General features: G+C 37.9%; 1 protein-coding gene across 4 annotated transcripts in view; it reads left to right on the top strand.

Annotated features, from left to right (window-relative positions):
* The window catches only part of mgl (low-density lipoprotein receptor-related protein megalin), a 148,543-nt gene that overhangs the window by 659 nt on the left and 129,697 nt on the right, over nt 1-18,187 (top strand). The gene's annotated exons all lie outside the window — the stretch shown is intronic.

The raw sequence follows: 18,187 nt of genomic DNA, 5'->3' as shown, positions 1-18,187 counted from the left end.
GGCAGCGGCGTATTTGTTTATGACTTGGCCAGGATAAAACCCAGAGACTTTGAGACCAGACCCTCAAAATGATTTGCTACGACTTCCCATTCTCAAGTTCCTCGCCTTTTCCTTGCCCCTCCGGTTACCGCCCGGTTACCGCCCGGTTACTTCGCGGTTACCCCCCGGTTAAAAAGCACCCGGTGAAAGTTTCCCAGTCGCAACTTAGAACTCTCTTCATTTTCGGGTTTCTTTATTTTTTGCTTGATAAATGAGTCGCTGGCATGGCCCCCGGGGCGGTAAATCATCTCTGCTTGTGGCACTGACAATTTCACAAATTTATATATTTGCCACAACACACCGAAACACTCACAGTCGAAAGTTTTCCACTTCGAGAGCAAATTTGACTAGCTGGGAAAAGTCCAAGTGTAAAATTGGCCTGAGTTATTACAAAAACCAAACAAAAACGAATAAACCAAATATTCGAAAATATTTCTAGAGCTATTACTACTTCCGAAAACCATTCGTTATGCATTCACATGGAAAATCCAAAATTATTTTATGCGAGACAATTTTTATTCGAGTTTTTGTTAGTGGCTTCCATCAAACTTTCTGGTTTAATCTAGTAAATATACACTTGATCTTTTGTTACCGACAAAATTCAACTGATAACTTTATTATAAGTTGGATTTTTTCTGATGAAAATTGACTTATAAATTTTGTGAATATTTTTAGGCAGTTAATATTCCTGCACATTTTTAAAAAAATTAAAAAATGTTCAAAACACTTTTGAAATGTTTTTTAAAGACTTTTAGGAATATTCCTGAAAGATCTCACATTCTATTTATTTTCTTATGTTTTACCAATGCAAAAATTATCGCTTAGATATCGATGGTATGTGATATTGATACGTCGGTCGTAGCCCCATACTAGTTCCCTAGCAACTGGAGCTCCCAATTTAACTGGTTCCCCCGCTCGAGAATTCTCCATGTCTCCATGGGCTCTCGATTTTTTCTCCGCATTTCGCTTACTCCGCAACTCACATCGAATGGCAATCTGGAATATGCCAGGCAGATCCAATTGCATGCCACATATGCAGATGTAATGGGAGAGTCCCCCTGCCACACGTAACCCCCCTGGAGACCCCCTCTAAAAGAGACCCCCGCTAACTGTACCACCGATCTGCTTGCCTCATTGCCGGTTAGAAAGCCAATGGAACGAGTTTCGTTGAGTGTGCAACTAATTTTCTAAATTGTTGTCGCTGCTGATCGTTGAGCGTGGCAAAAAAAAAAATACACACATTATTTATATGGCCAACGTCGCACAAAGAAAATACCTGTCACCAAAATTGGTCATCAATTTGGTGTGTGTGTGTGTGTGTGTTTTAAGCTGTCTAGAAAAACGCTTTTATCAATGACGTTTCAATCAGATCTTCTCTGCAAAAAAATATGATTTACGTAGATAAACACGTTATGATCTTAGTTGGGGGTGATTTCATTTAGCTTGAACGTGTTTTGATCATGATAATATTTTCAATATAGTGTGCATGATTCATAAGCTATTTTAATAAAGTTTTTAAAATATGCTCAGAATATTTATGAGATTATTTTTTATGTAGGGTGAATGCGTATAATCGACTATTGAACTTTTCCAACTAGGGGTTCCAGTTATAGAAGTATTTGAATAGAAATCAATATTTTTTGATATAATGAATATTGACTAGTTCCAAAACGATGGTTTCCATAAGCCGGCTGGGAGTGGGTGATATTGCCGAGATATTAGATCCGATATCACTCATTCATCATTGCGAAGATCGAACTGTCATTTATGCGATTGATTGATTGAATTTTAATAAAATCTTTGAATTCTGATTTATTTTTTTGATTGGGTTCTTCTTCTTGGGTAGCAGTGCGTCGTCATCATTTAATGGTGGAGAAAGAAGAAGAATTACCAGAACGAATCCATAGAAGACAGGGAGAGAGGGCTATAAAATGAGAGAGAGAGAAGTTAATGGATTAGGAAGCGAGCACAAAAGGCAGCCAAAACAAGAAGAAGAATCGAATCTCGGCTACTTGCGACACTCGCCCTCTCCCTCCCACTCCCACCTGAAGAAGGTGGGCCAGAAAGAGAGGTGGCGAGCGGGTGAGAGCGAGAGCAAGAGTAAGAGCGGAATTTGATGGCCAAAGGAAAGGTGAAAAGAGGCAACTTGGCTTAGACGATGTGTGTGTGTCCAAACAGGTATCACACACACTCACACCTGTGTGGAATAACTAAGCAGCGACCCGATTTTCAAGAGAGAGAAAGAGAGAGAGGGAGAAGAAACCGAGCCAAGAATCCATGCCATGCGCTTGAAAAGTATTACAAATCCATAACAAATCTACCACGAATCTACAAGCCACCAGAGATAATAATGAAGATCAAATTTATTGGTACTAACCACATATTTCCAGTTTTCTAGAGTTGGGGTATTAAGACAGCTTCTTTGGGACATGTGCTTGATAAGAAAATGAGGATTTGAAACCTCCTTCTGAAGAATTCTTTAAAGCCAACAACCTATGGATCTCGCTAACTTTTCTTATCAAAATTCACGTAATTTTATACTTTAAGAGATAATTTTTATAAGAAATTAATTCTTAAATGTTAAAAAAAAAGAAAAAGATTACTGATTTTATATTTGATGAGTTTCGAAACTGTCTTATATTTTTTTAAATGCTAATAATCTCTGTTATAATATAAGTGATTCTTTAACCCTTTACAAGTGTTAAAAGTGATTTGAAAAAGGTTTTTGATTCTCCTTATTAGTTATTTCAATTCCGATTGATGGAATTCTATTTTTGGGCCCGCCAACTCAAAGAATTTAAGCCCTGTATACGTATTTCTAAGCTATATAGGTCGAAAATCGGTATGCAAAAACAAGAACAAGTAGTCTTCATATGTAAAACTGTTCTCATTAAGTTCCCGACAGATCATAATGATGTTTCGTCTCCCTCTCTCTCTTTCGCTCGCTCTGTCTCTTGTGTACTTGTACGGAAAAAAAGATTTTTTTTTGTGATTTTGCCGGTTGCCACACCTGAAATTCAACTCTCTCTCTCTCGCTTGCGCCAACGCAGCAGCAAGAACAAGAACGACCAAAACGAAAGACTTGAACGACATACGTGTCTCGCGCTGACGTCGCCGCTCTCTCCCTCTCTTTCACCCATGCTCTCTCCCTCTCTCGCTCAGCGATTTCAGAGCGTGTGTTTTTTTTCAGTTGGTTTCCAAAGGCGCGCCGTCGCAGTTCGAAAAACGCGGCTCTCGCCAGCGAATAAAAAACAACCGCAATTAAATTTAAATAATTACAAAAGAATCACATAAAAGCCCCGACAAAAACGCGCTCGTTAAATAAATCGAGAAAATTTGTCCCTCTATTCAAAAGGAAAACGATTTTTTTTCAAGTGCTGCCAAAGTTTGTGTTTTGTTCTCATTTATTTTCTGTTTTTGTGTTTGCCCTTTTGCCTGTTCCGTTTTTCGGTTTCTGTTTTGGTTCTGTTTTCCCACATTTTCTCGATTTTACCTGTTGTTTTGGCCTGCAAGAAAGAAACAACAACAAGAAAGCAACAACAGAAGGATCTATTTAAGAAAATTTAAAGAAAAGTGCCAGTACAAGGATTTTCGCTCTCTCTCTCTCTCTCTCTATCGCACTGTGCCGCTCTCGCGCTCTCACTCTCTCTCTCTGGATTGGATTACGCTCTTCTTTTTGCCAGTGACAGGTAAGCAAAAACAATAACAACCAGAAAATCAGAAGAAAAAAAAAACAATTTTCTTGTAATTTTAATTGGAAAACGTGTTACGTTGCACACACACAAAAATGTGAGAAAACAACAAAGAAAATCTTTTGGAAAATGTTAGGCAAACGAAGACATGTGAACCAGAAGAAGTGGAAGCTGTCGCTTGCCGGTCGAGCGGTAAATTAAGCTGTCCTCCCGCACATCCCAACCCCCCCATTCATTTTTCGTACTTGCAGTACCATCTGTAACTCGGGTTCTATAGGCACTCAATCAGCCAGTTTTGGTATGCAGACCTTTTTTGAGCTACCCAATCATATTCTTTAAAACGAAGACAATCCAACTTGAAGTTCCGAGTCTATCTAGTATCTTACATTAATTTTACCACAGTATTACAGTTTTTTAAGGCATTCTGGTACACATATAGAATTAAGAAACGTATCTTCAAGTTGCTTTTCTAAGACTCGTTCTAATTTGTGGTTGTCTGCTTGTTTAACTTAACTTTAGTGGCATTCCCTTAACGCTCATCAACCCGTTTGTTGTTGGTCTGCATTTTCTGCGTTTTTCAGTTTGGCCCATACCCTCTGGGTTTTCCGACCCCTCGACGCCCCAGGAACTTACGGATTTTTCCCCTTTCGTTCTGTCTCATTGCCTTTTTCTTGTTCGCCGTCCTTTTCCTCGATGGCAATGCATTCGAAACCAGATCTTACAAGATTTTTTAGGGGGAGCCAGCATCTTGCTGTCCTTTTTTGACGTCTTCCCTCTCCCTTGCACTGCGTGTGTGTGTGTGTGAAATGTTTTTGTTGTTTGTTGCCGCTGATTAAATTGTTTGAGAACTTTCGTTTATAATTTGATGTGCCATTCCGCTCGCCCGCCCGCTTTCGCCCGCTGCTTGAAAACTCGCCACCCACTCGGCGACTTTCGCCCGGAAAATTCCTCCCACCAACCAGCCACCACCCACCGCCCACCGTATTTAGTTTCATTTCTGTGTGCAATTAGGCAGCATTTATCTCGTTTAAATTTGCGGCAGTTTACGAAGCTCAGCGGGTCCCGCTTATCACAAAAACCCAAACAAAGCACAAAAGATACGTGGGCGGGGTACACGGGGAGAAAAAAGGTGCGAGATAACCAAATTTAAACGCAACACAAAAATCTTTGGCATGTTCATACATATGCACAAATTTTATTAATATCTTAACCCCTAGTTATTTTCATATGAAAAAAAAAGTTATTTAACATACAAATTTTTTTTTGTAGGTTGAGTTGTGAAAATTATAAAAATTAGTAAATAGTACTGTACATTTTTCTCAGTGCAGGCAGGCTGGAAACTGATGAATGCCTGGCTAAATTTAACTTAGAACTTTTCGGAGTCTCTGGAAACTTCGGATCCATTCAAAGAGGAGATGTGTGCGAGGTGGAACAGATTAAGAAAGATGAAGGAGAAACTGAACGACTTTTTAACAAGAAACGTGTCCAAAATATTGAACAAGTTATATAGCTTTAAAAGAAAATATACTAAATCTTTGGATATTTGAATAATAATTCTTAGAGGCTTGCAATTAAAATCGCACAATAATTACCCTTTTTTAACAGAAGCCCCAGAGATCCAATTCTTATGAAGGACTAGTCCTCAAAAGCCGCCAGCTCATCCTGCACTTCGCCGTTTATATCGAATGGTGGTGTCTCCATAACAGACCTACTTACTCAATTGTTTCTCGCTCACTTCACATGGCAAATCGGGGGCCCGGGAAACCTCCAACCTCCAGCCTTCGAAGGATGGCTCAGTCTAATGCATTTCCAAACCCTGATGGCAATTGAAATGCTGCTGCAGTGGAAGAAGCAGAAGGAGCTGCAGCACCAGCACCAGAAGCATCATCATCGTCGTCTCCTCTTGTTGTTCCGTGTGGCATGTCATCATTAGGATGTCGTCTATTTGGTGCACTATAAACTGGGCTGGTACCCTGTGGATCTGGTGGGCGGAGGGGCATATTTTTGATAATGTTTGCATTTAATTTTCTATTTTGTGTCTTGAATATTTAATTTAAAAAAGTAAATAAATGTGCACTGATTAAAATCGTAGTAAATTTAAAGGTCAATTTAAATATTTCATCAATTATTTTAAAGTAAATATTTTCTACCTTGATTCAAATATTTTCAAATTAAATTATTCAATTGTTTTATTTTTTCTTTCTTTCTCTAATAAATACATATTTTTAAAATGTAATGTTTAAGAAATAGGTAACCTTTTGGGCTGTAAAAGCCACACAATAGCCTAGCTACTTGTTGTATTTGGTCCTACGAGCCGGATACCCTCAATACACCCAATTCCGCCCGATTCCCGACCCCTGACCCCCGAAGCCCATTTTCTGGTGCTGCTCTTCTGTTTCTGCGGCGGCTCTAATGCATTTTTCATGCATACATTTAGCAAACGTTCGCCAATCAGACGATGCCGCTACTTGATGCCTGTCTGTCTCTTTCGAGGCCCCTTACTCCCTACCAACTGCTGTTTTCCCTCCCCCTACCACCTGTCTTTTCGTCCGTCCGTCCATCCGTCCGGAACTCAACTCGACTGCAGTTTTTTGGTATTTGTCATGTTGACAAATTGCAATGCCAACCAACATATGTGGAACTATTCGAGGTAACGCAAGGATATCGAGAGCGAAGGGGGGATTGCCGCTCACAAGTCCCTAATCCATATGCAAATGCCATTGACAGGTGGGCAGGCGCAGGTAATCTGCATGACAATCTTTTCTTTTTTTCCGTTTTAGTCCTGCTTGCATTGGCTAAATGCACCGGGAGAAATCCGGACGTTAATTGGTCCGACTGCAAAGTGTTTGATTGAATTGCTTAATTGATTAGATTTAATTAGAAATTGGCATTTGTGCAGGGGGAATTGATTGACACCGGGTAATTGCTTGGTTTCACGTGGAGAGAGTTGTAGCTAAAAGCTTTTTCTGTTTGAACTTTAACTTGAATTTTCTTATATTTTCTGGATTTTTAATATATAGTTATAAATATTTATATTTAAATTTAATTATATTTCCCATATAATTCTTTAATTGACAGTGCACAATTTAAACCTTCATTGGGCATAGAAATAGAAATTCACCCATTCAAACCAATTCAAACTCGATTGTGCTGTGTGGAATTTTTCGTTTAGCACATCGCTCCCCGTGCGGGTGTGTCAGTGTGTCTGATTTGCTCTTGAACAATTGCATTTTAATTGCAGTTACAATTGCAGCACTTTCGCAGATTCGGGCCCCAAAATGCTAATCAAGTTTTGGGCCGTTTTCTGCTTTCCGCTTCCGCAGTTGATTCCCATCGGTTAATCAACAGCAAAAACGGGCACAACGCATCGCTTAAATTTCAGTTTACGAGAACGTGCTGATTTTCGTGCATTGCAATTATCGGCCGTATATGTTTCGTGTTTTATTCCATTTCATTTCATTTTATTTATTTATCTTGTGGTTTTCGCTTAGGCCTTGAATTCGATGAGATCATAGCGCCTAGGCAGTATCAAAATCAAACAGTGGCTCTTGTTTGTTTTTCCGAGGAACAGGAGAAATCCCTCCGGCTTTTGGGGGAAAAATAAATAAGCAGCAGAAATTTGAAAACAAATTGCCGAAACGTGAGCGACATTTTCAAACGAACGAGACACCGGAGATAATTTTCGAGAAAGCCTCCGCTTGTTTTGTACTCGACTAAAAATTTGTATGAGGAAGTGCCCAAAAGATTGGCAAGATTAATTTCAAACATTTGTAATTGAAAGGTACGTGGTATTTGCTTTCAATTATGTGGCCTCGAACTTGGTCAAAATGTTGTTTCTTCTCATTTTGCACAGCAATGGTTTGTGTGCTTTTCAGTATCATTTATTCTTGCGACCCTGAACTGCCAAAAATATATTAATTAATCAGACTATCGTTTAATATATTTATAAAAATTAATATTATTTTTGCCTATTAAAAAAAAGAGAGACTTATGCACCACTACATTTTGACATCTTTAAATCGTTTATTTTATTTTATAAAATCTCAAAAAATCTAACAAATTATAGGCACCCTACTACAAAAAAACAGGAGATTTATGCACCTCTAATTTATGAAATCTTTCAACACTTTGGACGCCCGATTCGAATGACCCCAGTCGACGTTAATTTATTTTCTTCTCAAAGCCAGTTCCGTTTCGAATAATATAACTACTACTCCGGCTGGGGCAGCGGATAATTAAGTTTTTATTAATTAGCAACTGCACTCGGGGTGCTGATGCTCAGATACTCACGTGAAGCATCCGTCAGATTGTTTTCCAGGAATACTCCATTCTATACAGATAATTTATTTGCTAATTATTTAAAGCCACAATTTGCAAATAATGTGTTGATACAATCGAATATACGTTTAGGTATACATATAGTTATAGATGTTCGAGAATAGAAATTCCCCCGAGCCCAGAATTATTCCAGTTTTCCCCTCTTCGCTCTCTCTCCCTTTGAACTGGGGATTTAGCGGGGGGTGCCCAGGTTCCACAGAAAACAGGTCTCGAGGCTTCAACGTAAAAAAATAGATATATATAAATAAAGTTGAGAGAAAAAATCCAAGCACTACAGCAAACTTAATTAGAAACAACACCAACAACTGCGGCGAGGCAAATAAGAATTAGAAATCTTGAAATGTTGCTAAAGTTGCCGAGCATCTGTAGTGGATACGTGGCTTTGGCGGTTGTTGTTATTCTTATTTCTTATTTCTGATTCTCTTGCAAAAAGTCGATGAAAAAAAGCAGCTTCGCGACTCCGAAAAGCAGAAAGAGTCATGTGAATGGCTTATGCTAATTTCATTTCATTTTGCTGCGGCTTTAATTGTTGGCGGCCCGCGAAGATGGGCCGAATACTTCTAATGGCAACGATAATTCGGGTATAATTATTTTCGTCGATCGCCCAAACGTTTTCTCCCCTCTCAACAACAAAGAAATTGGCAGTCTTTGATGTGTCAAAGTCAAGATCTTCCCCGAGATCAATAGATCGTATTGTTTTTTGTCGAACAAAGTCAATAATGATATCATTATCAGGGGCTTTGAGTTCTCAAAAGATGACTAATGCGATCTGGTAGTTGAGATCGAGAGATTTCAGTAGCAGTAGCATTTTTTCATTCAGCTTAATTAATGAACAGACTTGGCTTACAGAGATCTGTTTTAATACCATTATTAATACCTATCATTCGATTTTCAATGGCTCAATGGCATTGTTATTGGCTTAATACAAGCTGTCAATTAATGTTTGAACGGCCTTTAAAAGAATAAAAATACAATCGATAAATTAAGCAAAAGCAAGGTTGCATTTCGATAAGACGAAATCGATAGGTTAAAAAAGAGTATCCCTAATGACTAAAATCCAAGTTTGCCCGCATTTCTAGTAAATATTTAAGCCAATTTTGCATCGGAAGTTGCTGAAATCGAACTTATTTAATTCGCGACCCCATAAGCCATGGCGACAGTTGCATTGTCACCTGTTATCGGATATATCGATGCAACTCTAGCCCGACCACCGATATTAATTAGAACCCTTTGCCTTGTTAGCACATTTTCGATGTCACAAACTTTTCGAACTGCAAAACCCAAAACGCAAAACCCAAACCCCGCAAAACCCCTCTCATTGTAATTGAATATATTTTTCGGTCGGACGGCATACTGTACTCTATATGTACGTGTGTTTTCGGGGGAGAGAGACACAATCTCTGAACTATGGTGGCCTGCCATTTGGATTTGAATTACTGTCCGATGGAATAATGAAAACGAGCAGGGAAGACGAGACTCACAAAACCTTTGCGCAAGTTAATGAATGAGCTGACATTTGGGTTCGTTTTGGTTCGCTTTCAGCTCAGAGCTCAGAGCCATGGCAAAAGTTCAAATATTGGTTTGCATCGGTTTACACACAAATTAAAAGTACCGAAAAGCAGAAAGTAACATGCCAAAACAGAGTGGGGCAGAACTGTCGTACCGAAAAAGTTGCTTAACTAAAAAGTTTCACCGTTTGCAACGCTTTTCGGGTGCCCAGAATTGCCCTTGCCATAAAAATGAAATAAAACTAAAATTAAACGGTGGGTTAAATAATCGAATATTACTTACCTGGTATTTGGAAAAATGTCTAAACAAGATCTTATAAACCGATTGACACGTTTTTATGTCAAATGGTGGGGACGTGAGTTAATTTAAATTTACAAGCAATGAAAAGTAGAATAATATTAAGTAGGGGAGTGTAGGGTAATTTGACGAGTAGGGTAATGTGACGAACTCGTCGAATCTCATATATGACGTCACGACAAAAATTCCAAATAAATGTAGTCGTCTCCCCTTATCGTGTCGACAATGTATTTACAGTAATATTAATAAGAAGTCCCGTAATTTGTTCGTGAGGTAATTTTCGCTAAAAATGTGGTGCGCAAACTAGCAAACCCATTCAATTTACTTGTGTTTCAGCAGTGCCAGAGCAAAGATGAGTGGAAAATAAAATCAGGCAAATATATGCACGTATACATGAGATCTTTATCAACAGTTTTTGGTACCTCGCGTTTTTTTCTTTTGCGCCGTTTGAGAGTGACACCGTTTTTACTCCAAGTCTACCTTGTAGGGTATCGTGACGAACCTTTTGTAGGGTATTGTGACGAACTTTTTTTATTCAAGAATTTTAATTGTTATCGTTGATTATTTGTAAAAAAAATATAATAATACCATATAACATTTACTGCTGCAGTTTTATTGTTGTTTTTAATAGTGACGTCAGTTTAATTTAATTTAAAAAAAAATTTGCACTTTGACCATTTTTTTTTTGTAAGTTTGGGTATTATCTTATTACTTTTTTCTTTTCCGTATCGAAAATAACCTTTCCGTAAATAATATACAAAAAAATGTATTTTTTTGTTTGTAAAAAGGATGGTTTACACCAAACGCTGTGGGGTTTGGCTACGTTGAAATTTCGAATCCAAATTTTTTTAGAAATATGCTCAGTAAATGTAAGCAACTTTCTGCTTTTACACTTTTAAAAAATATTGATTTTTGGAGAAGTTACATTAAAGAACAAATCGTTCGTCACATTACCCTACAACTTTTGAAAGTGCAAAAAAAGTAGGGTTCACGCCAAACGCTGTGGGATTTAGCTGCATTGGAATTTCGAATTTCGAATTTTACAGGAATATGCTCAGTAGATGTAAGCAACTTTCTGCGTTTACACTTTTGAAAAATAGTGATTTTTACAAAAGTTACATTCAAAAAACGAATCGTTCGTCACCTTACCCTACACTCCCCTAAAATATCTTAAATTGGGTCAGGAGTCATAATATAAATGTATTACCTTTGCATATAACTTTATTTATATTATTATTAAATTTAAACTAAATTAAAAATTTTTTTTTAAACATTAGTTAGCATTTATTTATTTATTATTTGCCAGTGGATAAATCCTTTAAAATTGTCTTAGGTCTTAATATTCAATAGTAATAATTTTGCAATTTAAAACGACACATATTTAACATAAAGCAAGACTCAAAGGAGGCTTACTTAGCAAATGGACACTACACTCATTAGCCTTAAATTTTGCGACTGTTTTGGGCCACAATACGCCCCCCGTTCTCTGCTGCTGATGGGTACTCAAAGTAGTGCTGGCAAAACTTATAGACATAATCACAACTGCGGCTGATACCAGAGAGCGCAGCAACAATGGCAACAAATTTCAGTGTGTGCAACATCGAGGCGAAGCGAAGAGCCAACTAACCACAATGAACTTTGGCAAACTTGCTGGGGCGAAAGACCCCCGAAAGCCCCCTGAAAACCCCCTGGAAAAACCCCGAGAAAACCCAAACGAAATGTCAAAAGCCAGAGAGGCAAGGAAGCTGAAAGCTGGAAAGCAGGAAAACTGAAAACTGAAAACTGGCGACGACCTTGCCCCGAGTGCCAAATAAAAGTCGATCATAAATATTTGCCTAAACAAGAAAGCCGGGGTTCAGAGAATAAAGCAAACTTAAATTAGCCATCAGCTTCAGTTGGTCGTCGTCGAGCTAAAAAATTTGTGTGCCATAAAATGTAAATAACGGTGGCCCAGGACCTCGAGCCACAGCTACAGGACCTCCAGATGTTCCACGGCACAAAAACGAAGAAGGAAGTTAAATGAAGATATTTGTTACAGTCAGTGCACCTTGAAATTGTTCTGCGGCAACCCCCTAAAATTCAGCCAAACAAAGACGAAGTCCCCCTAAAAAAAAAAAACACCTCTTTTACTATATATATATATATACTTGATCGGGTGTGGCAGACAACCGAGTCACCTGCGATAAGGTGAGCAGATTTATTGGCCCGACTTGCAATGGGGCAAAAAGCTGCTTTGAATTGAGTGCTGCAAGCAGCTTAACTTTGTTGTATTCCCACTTTTATGCTTCGTTTTTTTTTTTTTTTGGCCAGTTATTTGTAGAGTGCTAGGTAGAGCTTATTTTTGCATATCTTGGGATCAATCAATTTGCAGGCTCTCGAGTATTTTTTAAGGCTTTATTGAAGGGTTCCTTGGGGTGTACATGCGATTAGTCCGCATTGTTATGATGTCTTTTGGATTGAAAAGAAAATCAGTCTACCAGGAATTTTACTTTTCATTTTAATTTAATTCGTTTTATTAACTATTTTATTTTTATTTAATATTTTGTGGGGTGAATAATTTTCAAATTATTTAATATCTTTTTTTTGTTTTTAATTTATTAATTAATATTTCTTTTAATTAACATATGTTTTTTTATTATTTTTTATTTATTTTTAGGGCACTCTTGCAGTCGTTTTGTATAGGGAATTCTTCTTTTTATAAGCGCATCGTCTTGTGTATTATTCGAGCTTATTTAGCCCGCTGCTTGGATATTTTTTATAGTCATATCCTGCTGCTTCTGTTTCCGCCTCTGTTCTGGATTCGCTCCTGGAAATCCAGAAAATCCTGGGGGATGGGCAGATGGTCGCCGGAATAGAATGGAGAATGGAGTGGAGTGGAGTGCCAGAGACAGATTATCATCAGTGGGCAACTTTATTAGTGTCATTAGATGCAGTCAAAGCGCACGGCATGGAGCAGAAAATGCTGGCCATGCGATGCCAGAAAACTCTACTTTATGTTCTCTTCGCAGCAAAAACCACCCCCCTCCCCCCACCGAAAACAACCCCCCACCCCTCCTGTCATTTTCTCTGCCGGTTTTCCTTCGTCTTCTGCTGCTTTTCCCAGCAACGACTACTCCGTTTTGTGCTATTTTGTCTCTGTTGTTGTTGTGAAACGACTAACTGCAAATTAGTAGCTACTTCTAGCAATTTATCTGAGCATTGTATGGCGTACATAGGTGGTGTTTGCAGGGGGGGTTGGACAAAGAGGGTATAACAACCGTCAGATTGGAGTCTCATTATGAATACGCGTTCGCAGTTTGGACACTGACTGACAGGGGCGGGGATTTAGGGGGAGATCTAGGGGGAGATCTAGGGGGCACTCTACCATCATCATCGCAGTCATCATCCTCATTCCGGGTCCCATCTTCCTCTGCTGCATCTGCAATTGTATCTGGCCAAAACCAAAACTAGAGAACGCTTCAAATGCCAGACCATGTGCGATGCCTCAAAGATGCACTCAAAAGAAAAGTCATTGAAGGTCTTTTTTTTATAAAGTGAAATAAAATAATAATACTAAACGGATCTTTATCATTAGAAAAAAAAAAATTTTGAATGGTCCTACAAAAAAAAAAGTTTTTCTCATCATAAAAAAAAAAGTTAAGAAGTATAATAAAAAATAATATGTTTTGAATGATTTTAAAAAATAATATTGCCGAGCCAAACCATTTAATAATGGTTTAATAATAATCTCAAATACTACACTATTTTTTTTTCAATTTTTTTTTTTGCCATGTACTCGAACCCAACTCCCGCCATATCTGTGTACATCTCCCTTCATCTCCACATCCATCTTTTCGGCGTGGTGTGTGCATGTGTTTCATAAATTTTGTATGCTCATTATTTTCGGCTATGCGAGAGATATGGCAAAAAAGGTGCGGGTCCCGGACTCGAACCCTGGTACCCTACTAGCTACACCCACTACTCCTCTTCCTCTTCCTCATCCTCCTGCTCATTCTCATTCTCATCTTCATCCTGCTGCCCCGATCTCCCATTATTGTTCAGTTTCCCCAGTTGTTCTTGTTGTTGTCTGGCATCCAAAAATTTTCAAGTGACTCAAAGTTTGCCATGTGCACGTGTGTGTGTGTGTGTTTGAGTATCTGTGTGTGTCTGCGACTGAGCATCTGTGTGTGTGTGTCTGGTGGCAACCTAATTTTTTGGTTTACGTTCAGTTTTAATGGGCTTGGGAGCCCGTCAACGTTACTCTCCCTTCGTTTTGTTTTTGTTGTTTTGTTTTTATTGCTGTTGTTGTTGTTGCTGGCAGCATCCTCATCAACAACAAACGTAGGTAGCTAAATTATAGCAACAACAAAAAGTAAAGAAACGGAAAAAGATAGAGGAGTTAGTAGCAAAACTACAGCACTGGAGGAAAATTTTAAACTCTGTTATCAATAAAAAATAAAAAATTTTATTTAAAAAAAGGTGTTCTATTAAAAAATTTTAAATTTCAAAAATCGTTTATTTCTATAATGTTATTTTTGTAAATTAATTTCTTTATATAGTTTTTTCTTGATGTGTTATATTTTCCCCTTTTTTAACTCTCTCCCTTCATTTGCTAAAAAAACAATTGTTTCTTGTTTATGGCCCAAAGGCAAACATTTTAAATTTGGCTCTCTTTCTGGTTGCCTGTTTTCGTTTCGGTTTCGCTATGGTTTCCATTTTATTGCTGCCTTCTCTTTGGTTTCTGCAAATGTTTTGGTTTTTAGACGCAGTAAAGGTAACTAAAATAGGGCATAACGAAAAAATTGCCTTCTAAAAATTAATTTTTATTATTGTTTAATATTTTGATACCAAACAAAATAAAATCTCTTGAAACTCCATCAAGTTTCGCTTTCTATTTAGTTGTACAAACTTTATAACTGCAGGATTTCCTTTATTTTCCACTTGTTGGGCATAGTTTTATGATTTTATAAATTGGATTGCTCTTGCCGCTTTCATCTCAAGCTGTTGATGTTGCTCTTGTGCACATATGTTGCTGCTGCTGTTGCTGTTGCTGTTGCCTGTTGCTGTTGTAAGTGTTGCTGGCGTTGTTACTGCTGCTAATTGCGTTTTTGCTGCTGTTGTTGATGTTGTTTGCACTGATGTTGCTGCTGCTGCTGTTGCTGCTGTTGCTGCTGCTGCTGTTGCTGCTTCTTTCTTCTTGCCACTGGGATCCACATGGAGTTGAAACTTTTTCGTGTTGCCGCCGGGCCAGTTGCTGCTCCTTCTGCTCCTTCAGCTGCTGCTCGCATTAATAGTCAGTTAGTATGCACGGTAAACGCTCGCGGTCGGCTATAAAGTATAAAAAATAAAATTGGATAACTCTATAACAAAAAAAAGATATAGAACAAAGTGGCTGGCAAGCCCAACTTTTTTTTTATTATGTTTCAAATAGTTTTGAAACTTATTTTTTATACGCCTTCGGGGCGAAAATCAAATGCAATTAATTAATGAACAAAGAAAACAAGGCAAGTGGAAAATCAAACGGAAGATAAACTCTGGCCCGGCGCTCTTTTTTCTGACATTACCGACCAAACTTTTCACATAAAACATACGCATACATATAGATGTTTGGAATTTTCGAGACTTGAATTATGGAAAATGTTTGAATTTGCTCATGGTCTCTCTACTTATACTTCTCTCTCTCTCCCTCTGGGTATTGCTCCTCTCTTTTCCCAACTCATTTGGCAGACAGAAACACAGACACTTACAAAACGATTTCCGTTTCCTGTGTTCATTAAACTGTCCGAAAAAAGAAAGCGCCGACCGCACGGATACATGAGCGCCAGGCGGCAGATACCCAAATACTTGGATACTTAGATACTTAGATACGCTGGCCACAATTACAAATCCCAAAAAAAAGTAGGAACAAATAAAAGAGAAGTCGAAGAAGAGAATAAAGAAAGAGCAAAGCCATGGATTAAACAAATTACTTGTGTCATTGTATGACTATTAAATAAAGCTCTTGGTTTTTATAGTCTTGTAATGATAATGCTTAAACTAAAGTAATTTAATACATACTTTACTTAGCTTTATAAAACTTTTTGGGATAGGGATTAAATAGAGCCTATAATTGCAAGCAATAATTTAAAAATAAAGTCAATATTTTATTGATTTGATAATATTTTTAAACTGTTGATAAATAGAAGTCAAATTATAAGCAAAGTAGTATTTTTAATTTTTAAATTCAAGCAAAATTAAAATTTTTTAAAAAAATATCAAGTTATAAAAAAAAAATCAAAATTGGTTTAAGTGTAAAGCTAATTTTGAATTTTATAAAATATTGCTAGTAATCAAATGTTTAGCAATGAAAGCTAATAAATCTGATATGGGGTGTATAACATTGTATTTATTCCAGACTTAATTTGTGATGTTTTCAAAAAAATAAAAAAAATAAAACATTTAAAAATAATAGAAAAAAAAAACAAAAAATTTTCCCCTACAATCTCGACGAGTATCTGCGACTTTGTAAGGCCATTTGAGCGTATCTACATCTCAAGTGATTTGCTTGACGAGCTTTCATTACACAATTCGCTATTTCTGCCGGCCATCGAACATCTTTTCGCACATGTTAAAAAAAAGCAAATAAATAGTGCCTATTATTTTGTTGTTCGGTTTGGTTTTGGCTTTGGTTTTGTCTCTTTACTTTCGAGAGTGGAGAGTCGCTAATGTATTCAAAAGATATCGCAGAAAACAAACGTGGTCGCAGATACAGATACTTGTCTCGGCCGCATTGTTGCTGTTTGTCTCGCCTGTTGCTTTGAAGCCAGCCCGATATATCCGCTACTGTGGTACTTCGTAAAGCCCCCCTCGAAAACCCCCCTCGTACTACTACTACCCACAACCCGTCCGTAGCCCCACCCCCTCCTTTTGGCCCGGCCTGGAAAAAAAGGGGGGCCACGCACACCGCAATGTGAATGACCCTTTTGTCGTCTTCGCATTCGCCTTCTCCGTCTCCTTCGCACTGTGTTGGTTTTTCTCTTTGTGTATTTATTTTTTTCTTTTTTTTTTTTTGGTTGTTGTGCGGTTATTTCTACGGAGATTTTCTAAGCTGGCTGTGTGTGTGTGTGTGTGTTTGGCCAGGGAAATGGAAAATAGTTGAAAATTACGAAGTGCGCCAGCGTATGTAAACCGAAACCTCACATTAGCCCGCGAGGGGCGAAAAAGCCCGGCTAACCGGGCAACAGGTAGGAAAACGACAACAACAACAAAAACAAAAAGAAAAACAAAAACAAAAACAAAAACAAAAACAGAGAGAGCGTTTGAGGGTGATCTATTAAAATAATTATCGATGCAGTTGGCCTGCAATCATTTTCTATGGCTTCCCATTTTGCATTTCGCAGAAAATCTTTATGCTCGCATGTGTGAGCGCCCAGTGAATTGAGGTTAAGAAGGGGTTAGGGAGCGGTTAAAGGAGGGGTCAATGGGCGATTGGAAGCCCCGAGCGATTTAATATGAAATTTTCGTTTGGGACATGCACTCAAATCGAAAAGATTAGTGTTCATAGCGGTCAAAGACCTAACCATCATGATATGGGGGTAAAATATTTCACCCCATTGGGTTACTTTTTGGTATGCGCCAATGTATTTATTTATTTAAGCTAAACACAAAGTTTCAGGTTTATTTATAGTCGCGTTTCAAGTATAAGTAAAGTTTAGTTTAAATATTATTTTAATAATTCACGTGATTTCAAAGTGTGAAAGCGTCTTGTGAAACCCACGTGATTTCCAAGTGGCTGGCAGATGCGCTTTGTTTTCGCTGCGAACCAGCCAAAATGGGTTAAGCTCGGGGGCTAATTATATCAATTCCCATCGGAAGCGAGCCCCGCCCTGCTCTTCCTTTTCTTCTTTTTTTTTTTGGGGCCATTGGAAGTCGCAAAATGTGCAAAAGACAAAGCAAATAACCGAACGTGACTGGAAATTATAAAATTAACACGAATATTGTTCATGTTTATTTCGGTTTTTGGTCATTTGCCGATGAATTTTATTGGGGGAGCCTGAGCCTCTTTCATATACACACATTTTCGATACATAAATGGTAAATGCATCGAGATAAATAAGTGAGTAAATATGCAAAACAGAGAGACAGGTAGAAAACCAAGGAAAATAACTAAAATAAAAATTAAAGAAATAAAAAAAAAAGAATACAGCAAAAATACAAATGCAATCGTAAACAAACAAAAATGTTCTGCGATCATGTGACGATTTAATAAATTGCTTTTATTGCCTTCATTTCGTGTTTGCTCTTGGTCAACGAAATGCTCTGCCATTCAGTTGGGGGCCTAACTTTATTTACCA

This window comes from Drosophila takahashii, chromosome X (assembly GCF_030179915.1).
Source record: "Drosophila takahashii strain IR98-3 E-12201 chromosome X, DtakHiC1v2, whole genome shotgun sequence".
NCBI classification, from domain to species: domain Eukaryota; kingdom Metazoa; phylum Arthropoda; class Insecta; order Diptera; family Drosophilidae; genus Drosophila; species Drosophila takahashii.
This window is presented reverse-complemented; position numbering and strand designations above follow the sequence as displayed.